Source organism: Poecile atricapillus, chromosome 2 (genome assembly GCF_030490865.1).
Source record: "Poecile atricapillus isolate bPoeAtr1 chromosome 2, bPoeAtr1.hap1, whole genome shotgun sequence".
In the NCBI taxonomy this organism is placed as follows: Eukaryota; Metazoa; Chordata; class Aves; order Passeriformes; family Paridae; genus Poecile; species Poecile atricapillus.
Window position 1 is genome coordinate 88,374,868 of NC_081250.1, and position 19,102 is coordinate 88,393,969.

The following is a 19,102-nucleotide window of genomic DNA, read 5'->3' on the forward strand; positions in this document are numbered from 1 at the left end:
CGCCCCGCGTCCCCCCCCGCGCCCCCCCCCGCGCCCGTCTGCCGCTTCCGCCCCTTCGGACGGGCGGGAGAGGGGACGGGGGAAGTTATTTGGAAACGAAAAAAGACAAGGGGGGATGGAGAGCTGGGCGCAAGCAGAAGGACGGATCTCGCCTGTGGTGGAGGTGGCCGAAGCGGCGGGACCCGCCGGGAGGAGGAGGAGGAGGGCACCGACCCGGCTCTCCCTCCGCCGCCTTCTTTCCCTGTGCACAGACACGTCTGCCCGGTGCGTGGGAATGCCCCCGCATTTGCCTTTGCGATCAGCGCGGTCTGGTGGTTTAAGGAAACCGCTGTGAGAACTTGGCCCCGTGGAAAAACCAGACCCTCCCGACCGTCCCGGGGTTTTACTCCCTTTCGTTTCCGTAGCTGTGAGGAAGGAGTACGGGTTTGTTTATCTGTCACAATAAATCCATAGGTACCAATACTCTGACGGTCGCTCTGCCAAAAAATTAAATATTTGTGTATTCTGGCTCGGGTGGGAGCGATTTTGCTGAATTGCTATGTGTAAAATACTGGACATGAATCATATCTTGCAGAAACAATCAGTGAGGCTAATTCTGTCACCCTATGGTCAGATGTGATCTGAAGAGCTTTTGAACTGAAATAATTTGCTGCTTCTAAAGTGTGGGCTTGGGATTTTTTTTCTGCTGTGAATTTATTTCTCTTAACCTCACTTCCAGGCCCGTTTACACAAGCATTGTCCTATTAGGTATTCAGAAAGCCTGCCAGAATGTCTCAGCTTGTCTTTTTTTTATTGAGACTTGATAGTATTAGGTAACTGCCTGCTGCTTCTGCATCCTTTTCCATGTTCCTTCGGTGCCCTGGATCAGGTCTTGAAGAGTCTCATCAGCCAAGACCGTCACTAAACTGCATGATCTTTGGCAGAGATCTACCCGCAGCCCTTCTGCACTTTATGGCTGCATAAAAGAGCTTTTATAGAAACAGAGTGGAAAGGTGCTAATCTCTGCCTGCTAATGTTCACAATCAAAAGTAGACACTTATTACAAATTATGAGGGGTTTTTTCCATTTTTTTTTCCCTTGAATTAGGAGCAGAATTTCAATTTTCTTTCAGATACCAAATGGTGCAGCATACCTTGGGGTTCTTGCGCTGCTTTGAACGCTGTGAAGATATCCCAGTCCCATAAAGCTCGTTTGCATACCACAAGCAGCACAAATTATCTTAAGAGTTCGAAATTCAGCAGAAATACTCTTGTCTCTTGAGGGAGCTACAGCAATTCTGGTGCAAAGGAGAGTGGGGCGGAAAAGAGGTCTTGCGTCACTTGGGACTGGACTGGCAGAAAACCGAGTAAATCTTCTGCCATGCTAAAAATCTTTTTTACTCTGAAGCTGTGAGACTTCAGCCCTTTGTCTCTCTCAACTTCTGTCATGGAAACAGAAGCTTGGTATTTTAAAATGCATAAACGTAGGCTTGCTTGACTTACATTAGCAGCACACCTGATACAGGCCAATGGCCATACTGCAGAGGCAGTCCTGCATTTACAGAACTGCCATAGAGATACTGAGGTCCCACTAAGGCTCATATTAAGAAATACAAGGTAATGCTCACAGTAAAGGTTCCTTTAGAAGGAGCTGGTGGTGGGAGGAAATAAAGCTGGTTCCTTAGTACCCAGCCTCTGTTGGAGTAAAACAATTCCACCGTTATTTTGTCTCATGTTACCAGCAGAGCTATCTTTAGCCATGAAACAAAAACCTTGAGCAACAGTGGTACTGAGGATGCCTTGAGAACTATTTAAACTAGCATTTATATTCAGATTTGCACATATATCTTTCACCCATCTGCATCCTCTCTGCATTTTCAGATGGACAGGCCCTGAAGGGGCTTGGTTTGGTGGCACCTGTCCTGCAGTCCCTCCTCAGAGTGCCTGCTACTTGCTTGCTTTCAAGTGAAAGACACAAGTCAAAACTGCAATGGTCCTCCTCTGTACTGTAGTTAAGGGCATTTTCTTTAAATTTTTGTCAAAATAGCCTTCCACTGCAACATCAACCTCCCATGGAGTACTCCAGTCTCCGCCGGAAGCCATGGTTTGGTTACTGCCACAGGAAAGGTGGTGGCCTAGGCAAGCCATTTCTCCTAACCCATATTGAAGTTCTGGTAGCAATCCCTGCAAGTAACCAGTCTTACCCACGGCTTTGCCATGGTACTGAGCAGTGTGTAAATGGGAGAGCATTTACCAAAATCCTTCCTGACATTGGTGTAGCAGCAGCAAGATGGGGAATCTCTTACCACTGGAGCCCCTGTTGCTGCTTGTAGCTAAATAACTACACAAAAGTTGGATAAGCAGTTTATGCTTGCTTTTTAATCAGTGTTTTGGTTTTGTTAAAATCTTGTCTGGAAGCTTTTGGAAAGCTGGGAAATGAAGGCAGCCATGTCATGGGCATCAGCAAGCAAAGCTGTCGACAAATCTGTGAAGAGACTTTTCCTGCACAGGGCGTGCATGTGCTGCCTGGACATCAGAGACCTCTTTCTTGTTTTACTTTCTGTCACTGCAATCACATTTATGGATTTCTCCTGGCCTGACAGACTTTCACTCTATGCAAAGGAGTGTTCTAAATTTAATTTACATGCGGTTAGAGTTTCTTTTTCTGCATTTTTGAAGAAATGTTATCTTTACTGATTAACTTGAACAGGCTTATATTTTGCAAGGTTCTGCCAGAGTATGTTTTGTTACAGACATTACTTGGAGGAAACTTACATAAACAGATTCAAAGAGCAAGTATTGGTGCAAACCCAAATGTCTATGTTAATAAAACTGGGGGGGGGGGGGGGGGAGGGGAGGGGAAGGGGAAGAAACGTAAGGAATTATGACATAAATTTATTCAAGCTCTTGGATATTAATTTTCTGTGGCTTTTTTGTCTAAACACATAAATGAAATTAAATTTTTGTATTAAAAATTTCATTAAATGAGATATTTTCAGCATTAGCACTCATTCTATTACAACATTCATGCAGAAGCTTGCTGCTGGCAGTTCTATCTGTTTATTTTCCCCAAAAGCATGTCAGTTATATGAGCAGGGCTAATGTCACCGGTTTTCAGGATTTTTGTATATCCAGATACAGATTTAGAATAAAATACAAAGGTAATTCTGAGTTATATGGCTAAGGATATTTTGCATTTCTAGTCCATCTTTTAGATAGAGAGGTCCCAAAGCACTTTCGTTTGCAAAAAAGGAAAATTATATGTAGAACTATTTTACCAAAACTGAAAGGAAGCAGCTGTTTAACAGCAGAGAAAAATACTAAGAATCTCTCTCCTACAATTGTAATGGAAATATGCGTTTGAATAGGCAGAAAGTTACACAAATCATAGGGCCATGATGCTGGAGCTGGTGGATGAATTCCTGCAAAAGGTACCACGTGATCATAGGTAGTCAGGACTTTCCTTTATCATGTGCTACTCCAAGCATTTCAAAAGTCCTTAATTAAGAAAACAAATGAATGCTTCTTCATTTAGAATACCAGTGTTTCAGTGGGCATTAATTTTGGCAGCTATTGCTGCTCATGTTAATCCATACATACAGAAAAAAAAAACTCCTTTTTTTTCAGAATAAATAAAATAGTACCTCACTGAAGAATGTGTCCAGTCAAAGAGCTGTTCTTGTATATTCAGAGAGATTTGTTCATAAATATGTAAGAGCAAAAACCTTTCCATTGGAAAATCGACAAAAAGAAAATGTTTTTTGATGAGTGAAGACTTTACAATGCCTCCCGTCCATCTAATAAGCAGGTTCACTAAGACTTAATCATGTGTTCTTTCTTTTAATGAGAGTTTTATCAGGTTTTTACTGACTTCAGTGAATAGAAATAATATTGAATATTATTTATATTCAAACTTATGATTGGGTTTAAAGCATTATTGAAAAAAAGTTTTCAATGCTTTGTTAAATTACAAAGATAACAGATGCTCAGCTGAAAAACTGAGGCATCTTTCCATTGGTGAATTGTTTTGATATTAATCTTTGGTGAGCCTAGAACACTGTTCAGAATATTACTTATAACCAAGCACCACATGCCAAAAGAGTAAAGTTTTCTAGGAATATTTTCTAACCATAATAATGCATCTTTTAATTATATCTCCACTGAAGATAGATATCCATGGCTTCTTGTGCTATGCATGAATTAATAAAGTCTCAAATTTGCAACAAAAATACCTTTGACTGACACTGCAAAGCTGGATGGTACCTTGTATAGGTCTGATGGGCAATGAACCACTTATGACAACTGCTGGAAACCTTCAATATGTATTCAAAATGAACTGAGCAATAAATCAAAGGTGAAGGTTATAATGAACAAGCATCACAATAGGTTTGGTTAATTAAAAGAAGCATAAGTCAGATACTTTGGGTACTCCACTGCCTGGATGTTATGCTGGTGGCAGAAAGGACATCCCCTCCTCATTTGGAGACTTCAGCTCTTCACCTGTTGAACTGTTTGAGAGAACGAGGGACAGGATGCAGCCAGGGTGCTGTACTTCAAGAGCAGGAACTTGTTGGAAGCAAGCTAGTCAACAAATGAAGAGATGAGTCAATAAAAGTATTTCTGAGGGAAGAAAAATGGAAAAGTAACAAAAAAGAAAATAATTAAGCCACTGACAAGGCTGCTGAGTCAGTTTATTTGTCCTATGCCTACCAGTAACAAGAAAACAGGAAGGAAAAATCCAAACTGAAAGATTGAACAATCAGTGCCAATACTTTAAATAGAAATATTTTTTAAAAATTATTTAAAATAAATAAATAAAATAAAAATTTTATTTCTAATCTTATACTATCTAGCACAGATTTTGCTGAAACCTGAGGGATGTGGAACCAAACTGTTGACATACTACAAAGTTGTTTCAAAAAGTAAAAATGTTTTGTGACTCTTGTTTTTAAGAACTGCATTTTTCTAAACAGCAAACATTCATTCTAGAATGTAATATATATCTTAATTAAAATGTTATCTATATCTGACTGATAACCTGAGTATAAAATGAAATAACAGCATGTACTTCCAAGTGAACAAGAATCTGCCACACTAGTAAAACTGCATTGGTGTTTGAAAGAGGAAAATTGTAGGAGGACTGAGTCACTTACTCACCCTACAGCATGGCTTTTCATTTCTGTTGTATGGCATAACTAGGGGGAAGTGTACAGTTGTCTCTTGTGTGTGTATGGACTTCAGCTTCCTAGATTGATTGTCAGACACAAATGCAAATTCATCCCAGTAAAAAAAAAGTAAAGTCTGTGATAAGATTGGAAAGCAATATCTCTTCATAGTATGTGACCTGGAGTGGAAAATCTTTCAGAGATTTTGTGACTTAACATCTACTTGATCATTGAAGTTTCCTGGCATGCTACTTTCCTACTAACTTTGTGGGGTTTTCATTTCATAAGAACTACAGCTGAAGGAAATCTATTCTGAATCCTTCTTCTCTCCTTCCCTTCCTCCATCAAATATTAATAATGTACATGTACTGTCAGCAGAAACTCCTTCTTTCCCCGTGTTTTCCTCTTTTTATGGCCAGGCACTGTGCTGTGCACACACTGTTCTGTGCTATCTTGCAGTGACAACATCAGAACACTCTAACATTCTTCTGAGTCTGTTTTCTCTCTCCCATCACATAAACACGTTTTATTTAACAGTATTTTTGTCTCTCTGGATCCTCTGTCAGATGATGGCAGTGTAAGGTGGAGAGAGGCTTAGACCACAGAAAGGATATGATGCTGCTGAAGGGTAGAAAAAGGGGTTCGTATCATCTTTGTCTGAGATATTCCCATGCCTATGACAATTTACCAGTTGGAATCAATGGGAAAACTTCTGGCAGGTTTTCAGAAACCCTTTCCCAAAAACGAAAGTGAAGTCATGTAGACTGGCTGGAGTCCTTCACTGGGAGGAAATTTGTATCCTTCAAATGTATCAGGAGGAAACACAGTGAGTCCCAAGCATGGAGAGAAATAAATTTATTTTTCTCATCTTTCTAAAGTCAGTGACTTTAGAAAGATATGTTTCCTCTAAAATACAAACATGAGGGGCTGTTTCTGTTCAGGAGACAGGGCTGCATAATAACACACAGCAAAGTGGTGGCTACTACATCTTGAGCCAGAGAAGTTTAAAAAAATATAAATTATTAATATATTTCCTTTTTTGTATCCTAAGACTTAATTATAAAGAAATGTTTTTATATTTTCATAAGAAAGTTTGAAATTTTAGCAATATTATAACACATTGCTGAAGAGATGAAAACAACTTTCTTTGTTTAGCTCTATTTCCCCTAAGTATAGTCCAAGTTACAGCACAGAAGAAATCTGTCTAAAAAGCAAGTCATTCTAAAAAAAAAGACCGATACAGAGAGTTCTGCCTGAAATGAACAAATAAATTTACATAGCACCATTTTTATGTGAACAACAATTCCCATATTTTCTCCAAAATACTTGGTGTGCCTTCAGCCACACCTGAACTCAATTGACAGGATGCAGATTTCTTTCAAAAGCAATGGCATGATTCTGACTCCTTTACAAGTTTGAATGTGTGAGCTCTTCTAACATTTGAAGCACAGAAAATGTCTGTCCAACACCCTGACAATTAGGACAATTTGCAGATCTGAAAGTCACTGGGCAACTTCAGGTGAAGACTGGAGATTCATGGACTGTTCCATTCCTGTTCACTGGTGTGAAGCCATGCAGAAAGAATTTTGCTGGGCTAGACGGGATTTTTTTACCCTGGCAGCTCATAAAAGAGTAAGGCATGTGTCATTCAAGTTATTAAGATGTAGTGGAAATAATTGTAAGCCTATTTAAATGTAAGTTCTTTTATATTGTGTATAAGATCATTGTGTTAAAACTCGCAGCAATTAAAAAAAAAAATCTGAGCCAGAAATAAAGAATGTTAGTAGTTGTACCTCACTGTAATCTCTTTTCCTGCTGAAAGCACAGCAGATGTTTGATTCCCATGTTTACAGTTTTAGAGGCAGGCGTAAAAAAAATTGTGCTAACAGGCAGGCAACCATAAGTATTCTCTGTTTAGATATTTAAGTATTCTCACCATCATAGATGAGCAAAATTAAATGGGAGAATAGACTGGGCTGTAAACATTTGTTCCTTGAGGTTGCCTTGCATGATGCAAGATCAGCGATAGGATGAGGGGTTCTGACTGCTCCCCTCCTGTGTGCCAGGGAGGTGAGGGGGCCTTTTGAAGAGAGGTGAGAAGAAAAGAGATTTCAACTCTTCTGGACCTGGTTCTCCACAGGGGCATACCAACATGTTACCATGTCAGCAAGGGCCTGAAACTTATCCCAGAACCTTTGAGCCAAACACTTGCAGCTATCAGCTTGGAACCCTGAAACGTTTAAGTTCCATTGTGTCCAGGCTGGGATCCTGTTTAGTGGAGAAATGGAGTCAATATATTTTGTCTGAACTGAGTCAAAAAGAGTTTCAGTGCACTACTGGAATGGCTCTTGAGTGTGGAGAAATGGACTGCTTACTTTTTGTCAGGAGGTCTAATGTTTTCTCAGGTTTTGCTGGGAGATTAAATTTAAAAATTAAAAAATAAACACACAGGGTTTTGTGGTTTTTCAATGTATTTTGAAATTGCTGAGCAGGTTTATAATGTCATCCAGAAACGGTAAATAGAAAGTTACTGGATTAGGTTTACATGTGGCATTTATATAAAGCATTATGATTGAAATCTTCCTTTCACTGTCGTTCTTAAATGTTAGAAGCTGCAGTTCTGTGTTCTCAGCAATTAATGTTTTATTGAGTTTGAAAACTAGAGCAGAGGGAGACTTTCAAGCGCAGAGCTGCAACAAGTACAGAAGCTGGCAAAAGCCAAGTCAGAGCTGAAGTGTAGATAAATGCTGCAGTCTCCAATGGTGGCAGAGCCCAGGCTGTAGGCAGCTGTTGGATGCTGTGGGAAGCTGGGATTGGGTCCCTCCCCAGACTGTGGGAACACCAGGGCTGCATTTGCATAATGATGCAAGCTAATATTAGGAGTGGCTGGGCTCCCAAGCTGGAGTTTACCAAGAGTTCTTTCACTGTGGGAGAAGGACTCACTTCCCAGAAAAAAAAAAATAGGATGGACAAAGTGTTTGTTTGTTGATGCACACATTCTTTCAAAGACCAAATTCTCAAAAAATTGTGTTTGGATGAATGCAGCCAGCCCCCTCAGCCAGACAGTTTCTGTGAAATACCCTTTAGGCTTGGGGAGAAAGGTAATCCCATTTTATTTTCCAAGAGCAACAGAACAAATGAAAGTGTACCCAGCCATGTCTAGTGCCTAGTGTCACCATGTGCTCTCTCTGACTGTGGTGCTTATCACTGTTTCTTCAAACTCTGAAACCAAGCATGCATTTTATTCTTTCTCTGACCCAATCATGAAAATTTTGATTTTCTGTAGGGGTGAAAACTATGAATCTTTAGAGCACATTGGATAGAAATAAATTAATTTCAAGGCTTCAGATAGCCCAAAAAGGAACACTGCCATGTATAAGTTAGAACAGAAGTATATCTCTGGGAAGTTACATCTTATCTACTTATGTTCATTCTGCATGGTGAAATAACTTGCCAAGATCACCTGTGTAGATGAGGTATTTATTCAGTTCCTAAAATGTATCTATACCCGCCTGGAGGCACATCTGCACAGACTAGAGAATTGTTTACCTAAAAAGAATGAAACCCAGAGTGGTATGGCCTCCTCTGGTAAAAAGTCAAACAAAAAAATCCCCCTCACTTGTAAGGACTGAAAACCCTTCAGGCCTGGTTTCAGGCAAAAACCTCTGCAGATAAAATAAGCCTGGCTGCAATCCCAAACTGAATCCCAAACTGGAGTTCTGCCCAGCCAACTGGGAGAGCTGGGAACTGTGCAGGGGCAGTGCCTCCAGTTCTGAGATACAGAGGCTGCATCAGAAAAGGTGAGAAGAGCTCCCTGGCTGCTTCTGCTTAAGGTGGGGGAAAAGGATGAACAGGGAGATAACCTCTCTCCAGCTCTTAAGTAAGCATTAGTATGAAGTGAAGCCACCAACTAAGCAGACTCTGTGACCTGTGCTGCAGCAAGACCAAGCTTTTCACTGCAGGAATACATTGTGGCAGACAGGTGACTGGGCTGCTGGTGGCAGTGGGTGGCCTTCAGGTCCAGTCCCGGGTAAAGCACGTCTCAAATGCTGATGCAGGACGGTGCTAACAATCATGCTAACAAGAGCAGTGGCCTGCTGCCTGGAATCTTCCTACTGCCTCCTTTGGCAGTCATAGTTAATAGTACAATTACAGATCTCTGCTATCAGGTAATGTATAATTTTACAAATCTCAATCAGCAGTTGATGAAAAGCCCATTGCCAGCATGGAACCTGGCTGTTCACCCATCAAGCAGCAGGGTTGTCTAATATCCTGTATTACAGGAAGAAACAGCCCTTTGTAATCTTCCTGAAACAGATTTGGAGGAGACTTTTGGAGGTATAAGACAATTCAAAATGAAAAAAAAACCCTCAAGATAAAAGAATTTTTATTTAAAATAATTACAATTAAAATAAATTATTCTGATAATATGAACTTGGCAAAGAAAAGAGTAAAGCTCCATATAATAAAATTGTAAAAAATATTTAAGTCTGCTTTTCTATTCTCTTTCTTGTCCAGCTGGTGTTGTTGTAGAGGCATGGAGCAGAGTTAAAGCTCTGCTAGTCTTCCTCCTGAGAAGTGTCAGGAAAGATGAGTGCCTGTCCTACTCCTGTGATCCTGTGCTTGTAGCTATTTGTACTGCTTTTGTTTCCATCCATCCAGTGGAGACAAGCTCTGATATCCCATCTACAAGCAGAGGAGGAGTAGTCATGATTCTATTGCTTGCCTAAGAGGATGGTCAGTCACTTTTTGTTGGTTCAGAATCAGCACTATTTGTGCATAGGGAAAAGGAAAGATTGCACTCTCAGAGCAGTTGGCTGCTAGCTCAGAGCTCCTGCTGACCCTGAAAGCAGCACACTGGGCATATCTGGCCATAGAGGAGTTATCATTCTTCTCTTCCTTCTGTTCCAGAAGAATGAGAATAGATGTAACAAGACATGTTGTGGAGTGAAGGGTGTGCTTAAACAGTAGGGCTCTTTTGTCAAGTACAAGACAACTCCAGCTTAGGTATACTTCAGTTTGCCTTTTTTAGGTGAAATTAACAGAGTTCATGTGCACTCCCTCAGTCTATTTCTGGGCTTTGCTAGTTTATGTAACAAATCTTTCACATCAGTTTGGGCCCAGATCTCATAAGAGTATTCTGAGCAGATTTGAAGTCTAGATGACAGTCATAAGGAAACAGAAGTAAATAGCCAGGAGTGAACCAGTGGCAGAGGAATGGACTGGATGCCTTTGCTAATGATAGGATCTGCAATTTTATCTGACTTTACCGTTCAGGAAAGAGTGACAGGAGTGTTTGAGAGCTACCCACTCAGTATGCCAATATGCAGACACCTCACCTTTGTTTTTCTGAGCTAGAGCTCTGTCATCTGATAACACCTAAAAATTATAGAATAAAATGAACCAAGAGGCAGATATAAAACCTCACAGCAGCACTGAACTTTGCAGAGTTTAATTAAAATGCCTAACTGGATTAGCAAACAATAATTTGGATTATTAGACTTGCCATACAAGAGTTTTCAAATGCAGGATGAATCTCAACAATGCAAATTTTCTCTGTTAAGTGGGGCAGCAGTTGAAGTGCACTAATTGTTCCAAAATATAGCTTGGAAACAACTTTGTGAAATCTTTATTAAAAACAAACAAACAAACAAACAAAAAAGGGGAGCATGGTGTCCCATCTCTGAAAGTGTTCAAGGCCAGCTTGGATGGGGCTTTGAGCCACCACCTGTTGTAGTGCAAGTTGTCCCTACCATGGCAGGGGGATTGATGTAGATGATCTTTTAAGGTCCCTTCCAACCCAAACCATCCTATGATTCTATGATGATTCTACAATGATTCTATGATTCTCAGGAGCACTTGAAAAAATCAAACCGAATTGAAACAACACCACCACCCTGACAGAAACTTTTTTGGCAAAGTTACAGGATTGTCTATACCATCTACTAACTTCATAAGCCTGATCTGTAGCTCACATCAGCAGCTTGATTTTTCAGGTTGGACTAAGTAACTCTGCTTTGAAAATACACGTCCATATATGCCATGTCAGGTATCTAGGCTGAGCAGCAACATCAAACATTTAGTCTTGGTCTGTGGTCATTGCTCTGACTCTGAATCTGAAACTCTAAACAATCTTGCAATGAAAAAGATACTGTGCTAATGCTCAAGCTTGAGAATACCTGGGAGCCATGGTATCCATAGCAGAACTAGCAAACAAACAACATGGATTCAGCCAAGTTAGTGGCTGCTGATCATTACGGACAATAGTCTTCTATGTCTGACAAAAGACAAACTGATGTAGAAGTTCGACATTTTGTGAACATGGTTAAAATGTAAAGAATGGAAACACAGTGAGGAAGTCTGGCACCCATCAGAATTCAAAACCCCAAAGCCAATCAGATGCCTGATTCTTAAAGAAATGCCTAGAAGTTGGAAGTGCTGCAAATTAATTTTCACTGTAGAAGCTTGCTGAAAATGTCATCAAAATATGATTCCCAGTAATTATTTGTAGCCCCGGACAAGTGTCATTGTTCGTGACCAGCAGTGTGAAAGTAACGTGAATATGTGGAATTCTGTCTAAAACAAACAGCTCGACATTATTTGTTCAGCTTGTGAGGAGCATTGTTTCTGTGAATACCAGCCATAATAAGAGTCTGAGCACAATATTTCAATAATAGCTTAAAATAATCTTTGATCAAAGAGCAACAGGGTGGTATTAAGAGCCAGACAGATTAAATCTTCCTCAGGGAAGAATATGGAGTCCCAGATCTCACCACTGCTCCAGATGAATTGACTAGATCGACTGGTCTTTTCTTATGCAATGGATGCAACCAGGCAGCACGTGAGCAGGGAAGGGGCAGAGCAGGGCCGTGGCAAGGCTGTGGTGATGCCTACCTCTACAGGTGTAGAAGGACAGTGAAAGATCCCCACAGAGAGGCACAATTGTCCCTTTGACTGCCTGACTCCTGCTCTCTGAGGGACCAGAGGCACAACTTGTGTCACAGTCCTCCCTGTCTTGGTGCTGCCTTTCTCCATTCACTTGCTCAATTGTTCAGTGTAGCTCAGCTCACAGCAGTTAATTCTTTCCTGGCCCAGGAAGCAGCAAAGGAACTGGAAGAAAGATGTGAGGATGATGGTCATTGCCTGCTGCGTGCTGTAAGGTGCAAAATCAAAGACCCTGTCCAGATGGACACATACCTGTGAGGCACTATGTTTGCATGGATTTATGTGATAGTCACCCCTGTGCTGAGTGCTGCCAGATGCCCAAACCCTTGCTGCTTGGCTATCCAGAGTAGAGGAAATAGTAACATGAAGTCTGAGTGGATTTGTAGAGTTGGATACAGCAGGCAGGGCAATCCCTTCTGTCCTCCTGCAGCATGCTGCGGACACACCGCTTGCTTCCCTGAAAGAAACTCTGCCTCAGCCACCTTATGCAAGTTATAGCCCATGGCAGAGTCTGTGACTGCATGGTGGCATCAAAACAGAGCAACTCCATCACAAAACTCCTGTTCACACCCTAAGGAAAAGGCATTTTTGGATGCATTGCTGTCACTTTATAATCCCTGCGACCGCAGTACAGAAATTCTTTGGTTTCCTACCTTTAATCTGTATATAGCTGTGGCTTTCCCTATACACAGAAAGAGGGGATTAGAAAGGATATTGTGCATTCAGTCAGTGTATCACAGACTATTCTACCATCTGGATTTGTTCTCCATTTTATGGTGGATCTTGGTAAATCAAAGTTGTTTGCTGTCTGCAGAATAAAGAAAAAGAAGGTGGGAAGTGCATGTAAGAGGGGATTTCATCAATGTCTCTGATTATCTGAAGGGAGGGTGTAATGGAGATGGCTCCAGGCTCTTCTCAGTGGCGCTGAGCAATAGGATAAGAGGTCACAGGCAGAAACTGGAACAGTGGAAGTTCCACCTGAACATGAGGAACCTCTTTCATGTGTGTATGACCAAGCACTGGAACAGATTCTCCAGAGAGGCTGTGGAGTACCTCTCATTGAATATACTAGAAAACCATCTGGACAGTCCTGTGCCATATGCTCTAGGGATGACCCTGCTGGAGCAGGGAGGTTGGACAGCATGACCCACTGTGGTCCCTGCAACCTGACCCACTCTGTCACTCTTGGCAAGTGCTGTGCACCAGTCTTCTTAGGAAGAGGCACTCCCAAAATGAATCCTGCCTGCCCAAGACTCAAGCCCTGCAATGCTTATCTTTGAAGGTGTACAGAATAGCAATCTCCAGTGCGTACATGCAGATCCTGAGTTATTCAGGCAAGTCTGGCAGCATCACATCAGCCAGCTTAACTAAATAATCTACTTGTTCTTAGTGCTTTCCCTCATTACAGCATTTTACAAAACCTACCTTAATTAAAGTTCACAGCAGTCCTGGGAGTTAAGCAAAATGTCATTATCTCAATTTTACAGATGAAAAAATTGCAACAAGAGGTGAAATGCTGTGCTTGAGGGCACAGAAGGAGACAGTTTTAGGGGCAGGATTAGCCATTGGGAGCTTTTGGCTCTGTACAGCATAGCCAGCCTCCAAGGGCACTGAATGGGCTCTCAGAGATGCTGAAAACACCATGCTTCCCCTAGGGCTCCTTTGCAATCTCTGTGTATTATCTGTAAGGTGACAAAGGAGACTGGTCTGGGATCTGGATGCTGGCATTTGTTATCCCATGCTTACCTTGCAGAACCAGGCTGTGACAGGTATGTGCTAAGGAGAAGGACAAAATCAGCAATATGACGTTCCTTGGACTATTGTGGAGTCTCAGAGAGCTGCTCTGTGAACAAAAAGGGGCCACAAACAACTTAGAGCAGTCTGAGGCTGGGCCAAGCCACAGCAGGCACTGTACCACCTTTGACCGCTGCTGGATTCCAGAGGGCTCAGGACTTAATCCCCAAACCATGCTGCCTTGCTGAGCCAAAAACATAATGGTGACCACAAACGTATCAAGGACATCTACGAGCAAGCTGAGGCAAGCACGGATCCAAATGGCATGACATTGGCAGCCCATCTGGAGTGGTGCAGGGGGAAAACTTCTACTCTGAGTCATGTAGCAGGGATGGGAAGCTGGGTCTCCCACCTTTTGAGCCACCACCCTAGCCAGAAGGCTCAGATGTGTGCAGCTGACTCTCCTACACCTTCCATTTTCATGTAAATATTCAGAAGGCTTTATTTTTCCTAATAAGAAAGGAAAACCCCCATTCTACATGTTAAAAAAATGCTTCACCACAAAGCAGAATCATTACCTGCTACTCAGCTGAGCCTAAAACATTTGGGTCGAAAAGCACCTCAGGATGTCTCTAGTCCCACTTTCTGCTCAAAGCAGGGTTAGCTCTGAAATCAGACCAGGGCACTCAGTGTTTTATCTAGTTGTGTCTTGAAAATCTCCAAGGATGGAGATTGCACAATGACCCTGGGCAACCTGCTCTAATGCCTAATTTTCCTCCTGATGACTTGTTTTTCCTTATATCCAGCTGGAACCAGTTGGACTGGTGTCCTAGAAAGTAGTGTGTTATTTCACCTGTGGCTACTTCCACATGTTTTTTCCCTTTGTTTAAAGCTCTGCTTAAAAAAAAAAAAAAAAAAAAAAAAAAAAAATTAAATTAAGTTAAATTAAATTTTAAAAGAAAAGACCATGGAAATTTTTCAGTGTGGATTTTAGTACAGTAGCACTCTGTCAAGATCTCAAGCTGAAGGCTCATGATTAGATCAGAAATATAATAAGAATATATCTTCTTTTTTATGTGACAGAATGCACCAACTTTTTTAAAAATGCCAGTGTTATTTCATTTCCCCCCCCTTGTTTTTATGAGACAGTGTTTTCATGTCCCTGTAATGGAAGACAGATCAGAGGTCTCTAAAGCTCTCTGCATCACGTCTTAATACCCTAAGGCATAGGAAACATGATTAAGATTTACTGCTGAAATTCACCTATTATACTCTTGTTACATCAGTAATATTAGTCACCTGTTACTTTCTTAAAATTCTTTTATAGAAACATAATACTCAAATTTTCTTGTGAAATTATCTCTATATTTACTTCCCTGACTTGGGGGAAAGGGGAAGAAAAATGCGTAGTGCAGGATCTAAACTTCACCTGAATCACTTCTCAGTAATTATACATACACCAAAGCCAGGAACTGTGTGTGCCATGCGAATGAAGGAGGTAACATGGATCTCATTTGGCTTTGTTGTGACAAACCGCACCATAATCCTGTGCTGAAGTAAGCCTAACATTAATCTGGTTTTGCCTGTAACTGTGTATGGCACAGCTGTGAAATATTCTGCTGTGTTTACTCGATTCAGTGGGCAGGACTCACTGCACCCACCTCCCAGACAGACAGACTTACTCCATGGATATGGAGTATTCCTTTGTCTGGCAACCAACAGAAATGTAGCATGGAGTCTCCCAGAGATCGATGGACAAGGCAGTGAGGAGTTGGATGTAACTGATAAGAGGGTGTGCCAAAAGTGATGCCAGGCAATTCTGCCACTGGTATCTTCAGGTGGGAAGTTAATGAAAGGATCCTTCCCATGGAATGAAATACAGAGGGATACTATGCTAAAGCTGTAGTGTTTCAGCCTTCAGACTCTGCCATTTGCTCATGCATATTGAGGTCCATGCCTCCTACACCTCAGACTGCAAATGAAAGTATAGTAATCAGTGGCTACATTTCCTGGTGAGCGCTGAAACCCCACTGTGAGTCAGCCAGGACCTTGCTCTGCTTACTCCTCCCTCGTGAGTTCCTTGTTGCTGTCACTGTCTTTCCTCTCTCTCTCTCAGGTTTCAGCTGATGTGCGCTGCATCAGCGGGAGGACAGCACACACAGGGCAGCCAGCTCTGCCATGCATGAAGGGAGAAATGAAGCAGGGGAGGCTGATCATGCCAAAGGACTGAGATCCCTGAGAAGCAGAGGGAGTTGTATTCCTGAACTGTGGCTCAATGGTTAATGCAGAGCAGCTCTCATTAATTGTTCTGGAGAAGAATGACTTTTGGAACTTTCACTGTTCCTTTCCCCCACCTCACTCTTATTTTTTCCTGTTTTCACTGTTTCTACATCTAGTTGGGGTTCAGAGAGACAAAGGCACTGCTTAGACCATAGGTACTACAGTGATGGTGCCAGAGGAGCTGCCTCACTGAAGAGGTGAATTTGCACTGATGTCCCTGCTGCCAAGGCAGGCCTGGGAGAGAGCTCAAGCCTAACTCAGGTTTCCTCATGCGACCTGCAGTGACTGCAGTGTAGACATATGGTCTGTTTTACTCGAGGCCAAAAGTGACAATTATTTATAACTCAGTCTTGGCCATGGGGCTGTGCTCTTATTTCTCACCAAGATGAGTAAGATGCAATAGGAGAGTCTTATTCTCATGCCCCTTTTTCTCTCCTCCCTCGCCAATGTTCTGATTGGTTTCTGCTATTCTTGTTTTGAACACTCACGTGATTTCATCATGAAAGTGTCTGATGTGAAAAATACCTGTCTGTACTTTGACAGAAGTTGAGAAATAACTCAGTAGGTTGAAATTCCTGCATTTGTAAACACAACATCATTGTTTAGTGTTCAAGGTTCTGCAGTGAACCAGCCATATAACCACTAGTATTTCACTGAAATTCAATACAGAAATTCTTACCTGGTTCTGTGCATATACCCTCTTTGGACAAAATGGTCAAGGGGAACCTGCGTCTTTTTAAAAACAGACTTTTCATGTTTAGGAATGACATCGGTAAATGGGACACGCAATCCTATAATTTTGTTACACTTCTAGAGTGAAGTGAAATTTTATTAAGTACTGAGAAGAAAACAATAGAGTATTATACAGCTTCCCCTAAATTTAGCTGTGAGGATCTTATTTGTACTAGAAGGTTCATCCTGCTGTGCCTGGTATCTCGTTCCAGAGCCCAAAATGAATTGAAAGCACAGGAATAACTTCACTAATGCTCATGAAATGGCAGGGTGACACACTGATAGGAACCCCAAAGTCTGCAGCCCTGAGAGGCGGGGGCAGTAAACATAGCGACCTGTGAGAAATGCTGTGCCAGAGCTCTTGGAGATTCAAGTAGCCTCACAGGAAGAGTTGATCAATTTTCTGTCTCTTGTATCAAGGATAGCTGGAAAGCAGCACCAAACACACTGAAGGCTGTCACCCACTGAGGTGCACAGGGCTTTCCCCAAACAGAGCCCAAAATGAATTTTTGATGAGTTAATATATGTTGTGCCTAAGGCCAGGTTTTGACTTCTGAGTGGGTCCTGACACTGTGAACAGACACCTTGAAGTCAGTGGGAGTCCACGCAGAGTAATGTGTAACCCACCACAAGTCAATGCATCACAACACGTTTCAAATAATATTCAAGGGCCCAAATCCAAAAAGCACATCTCCAGCTGCTAGAAACTGCATCAGCAGAGAACTTTCCCTTACTTCAATAGAATTACCTGCAAGGATAAATTGTCCACATCCATAAATTGGATCAGGACCTTGAAGCATATTTCTCCTGGAGCCAGGATTGAGTATCTGCATTTTTGTGAGCATAACTGAATATTCTGCATGTGCTGAAATCACAATAATAAACCAAATTTCTTGAATCTGCTATATGACTGCTTTCATTCCGTGTCCCATTTTCATAGACCAAATACCTGATGTAGGAAAAATACACAAAAGAAACGGGAAAGCCCCATACCTTCTGCTTGGGTAAGACTAGAGGCCAGAGGTTTGTTACATAACCAGTAATGAACTCTTAGTCCATAAGATGTATATTGAAAGAAAGCAGATTATACAGTGGCATATCTTAATTGTCTCTCCACAAAAACTGACGCATTTTTTTCCATGTTATAAGAGAACACAGAATGGTTTGGACCCCACTGCTATTTTATAAAAATTATTATTTTGATTATTTTAATGTCTGTGGGGAAATGTTTTCACTTAGGAAAGAAGACTTATGTAAAAAAGTTCTTACACCTGTAACTCCAGAGTGCTGGGGCATGTGGGATGTATTAGGCACTTTTGGTCATTGAAGTTATAGATTCTCTTCCTCAGTGTGAGGAAAGAGTGCATGGGGAGTCAGTTATCAATAGAGGTATCTATCAAAAAGCAACCTTTGTGACACTATAATAGTGTCCAGTCCACTATAACAGCTTCCAAAAAACTAAGTCTGAGAAATGTGATTTCTGTCTCTTCCCCTTCCATGTCCCAAAATTGCCATCTATTTAATCCCTATTTGAAGGTGAGAGGTATCATCTGCCTTTGATCTTTAACAGGAAAACTCAGAAACAAATGACATGGTATAAAGGACATTTTTAATAGATACTTAATATTTCCCCAAATAGGTGCAGCATGAAGAAGCAGAGGTCAACAATGAACATGTGGAACAGTGAACGTGTTAAACTCTGTCTTCAGACAGCAGTGCATAATTTACATTAATTATGTCTACAGCCATTACATCTGACACCAATCCAGGCTTCTCTAAGCAAATGAGAGATGCCATATTTGTATCAAGGGTATTGTTTTGTCTGCCAGTGAATTGGACTTTCTGTCTTTCAGCAGAGAGCTTTTCAATCGGGTGTCCAATAACCATGTTTTTCACAGCAAAGTTTCTCTGTTTAAAGCTTTTACCAGTGCATGAGAGCATTCTGGAAGTGATTATATGTTTGATGGTGTTCAAATGATGTTTGAAATGCTGAGGTGCATTTTTATATGTAAAATTTGCAAGTTGTGGTTAGTTATTCATACCAAAAATAGCTTTTTAAGAATGTTCAGCCAAATGGTTTGCTTTTATACAAGAATATACACTGAGACCAAACAAAAAAAAAAATTAGATTTAGTCAGGAAGCTATTGTTTAAATATCAATCCAAAATTTCATATAATTGCAATGTGAACCGAAAAAGAAATCTTGAAGTGATTTTTCTCTGCATCAGTTTTCTTGGTTAGCAGTTCTTTGAAATATTTACTTTTTCC